This window comes from Dromiciops gliroides, chromosome 4, assembly GCF_019393635.1.
Source record: "Dromiciops gliroides isolate mDroGli1 chromosome 4, mDroGli1.pri, whole genome shotgun sequence".
Taxonomy (NCBI): domain Eukaryota; kingdom Metazoa; phylum Chordata; class Mammalia; order Microbiotheria; family Microbiotheriidae; genus Dromiciops; species Dromiciops gliroides.
In genome coordinates, this window is record NC_057864.1 from 324984484 (window position 1) to 324986426 (window position 1943).

The 1943-nt window shown below is 35.1% G+C and overlaps 1 non-coding gene across 1 annotated transcript; it reads left to right on the forward strand.

Moving 5' to 3' along the window:
* The first annotated feature begins 1479 nt into the window (after window positions 1–1479).
* Window positions 1480–1595, forward strand: LOC122726844. The gene has a single exon (XR_006352837.1). It is a non-coding gene; the product is annotated as a U5 spliceosomal RNA (small nuclear RNA).
* The last annotated feature ends 348 nt before the right edge of the window (window positions 1596–1943 follow it).

Here is a 1943-nt window from a genome sequence, read left to right on the forward strand (position 1 = left end):
GAAAATGAAAGTCGAGATTAATAAAATTGAAAGTAAAATAAAAACTGTTTAACTAGTAAACAAAACTTGAAACTGGTTTTGTAAAAAAAAGAAATTATTGGTTGATTTGATTAAAATTAAGAATAAAACCAAATTACATGTATTAAAAAATAAAAAGGGTGAATGCACCACCAATGAAGAGGAAATGAAAGCAATTATTAGGAATTATTTTACCTAATTATATGCCAGTAAAACTATAGTCTAAGTGAAATGGATGAATATTTATGAAAAAATACATAAATTGCCCAAATTAAGAGGAGAAAATAAATAACTAAGTAACCCTATCAGAAAAATGAAATTGAATATGCTATACTAATGAGCTCCTTAAGACAAAATCCCCAGGATCTGATAGATTTACAAGTAAATTCCACCAAAAATTTAAGGAACAATTTATTTAAATAAATTTAAATAAAAGATCCCTACCAAATTCCTTTTATGATGCAAATATGATTTTGATACCTAAACCAGGGAGAGAAAAACCAGATAAAGAAAACTACAGGCAATAGGAAGCCACTAGAGTTTATTGAATGGGAGTGTGTGCATGTGTATGTATTTGTATGAATATGTATGTGTATGATATGTATATGTATTTATATGTGTATATGTATGTATGTATGATAGAGCAAGAGTAAGAGAGGTGATTGAATCTGAATTTTAGGAAAAATCACTATAGTGGCTGGAGAGTGGTTTGTAGTAGGGAGAGCGTAGAGGCAGGCAAATCCCCCAGCAAGGTAGTACAGTATTCAAGGGGTGGAGTGATGAGGACCTCCAATAGAGTGGTGGCAATGTCAGAGGAGAAAGGAGAGGCATATTTGAGAGATGAGTCAAAGGTGAAATTTGCAGGCCTTGACAATAGCTTGGATATGGAGGGTGGACATAGCAAGGAATCCAAGATGATTGACAGCATGAGTACTCCTCAGTAACAAATGATATGTGGGTTTTTCTGGATTGAGATAGGGAGAAAGGGAGATGTTGAAGGATTATAAGCATTTCATCTATAAGAAATATCATTGACCCAACCATAAGTCTCTTCCAAAGATGAAAACTAACATGGTTGGTGATCACTGTGTCTAGACTGGTATATTAAAAACAAAGACTTCCATTGTAGGTCTTGGGACCACACACATAGGTTTCTGATTTATTCAGAGAGAGAGAGAGAGAGAGAGAGAGATTGAGATTGAGAGACTCCTGCTGGAGCTGGTGAATTTGGCTTGAAGTTTTTGAAAACCTTGGATTTATGTCAGAAATCTTCAAAGTATACTATCAGAGAGTAGTTGACAGTTAGTTAGGGTGGTCTCAATAGGTAGCCCGGTTAGTCAGGAGAATTAAGAAAACTACTTTGGTGTGTTCAAAATGTAATTACCATATTTGAAACAAACTCTACTTTAATTGTTATCTGGCCCAGATCCTTCAGTGCTTAGGAATTATGATTCTTATAGTCTTGTCTGGTTTCTCTTCAGATCATATAAATCTTTTACCTTTTACTAAAATGTCTGTAGAGTAGAACAGTTATGAATATATAACCATTTTTGAAGACTCTGAGAGGCAGCAGAGTTTAGTGGATAGAGGACTGGACTTGGAGTGAGGAATAGCTGTGTGTAAATTCCACTTCAGCCATTAGCTGTGAGACTATAGGCATGTGTAGGCAAATCATTTAATCTCTGTGGCCCCCATTTCTTCACCTGTAAAATAAGGAGGGTTGAACTACAGTATGTTTCAAGTCCCTTCAATTTATATAGCTATGATTCTGTGATGCTATAGATATGCCCAGCCCAGATGCCAGTCCCCTGATATTTGTAGATGAGGAATCTTACAACCTTGTTTCCACAAAGCATTTTGTCATTATGTGAAGCTTTTCCAGTTTAAAGAACCTGGAGTTTTTGAGACAATAGGATTGTTGCTGG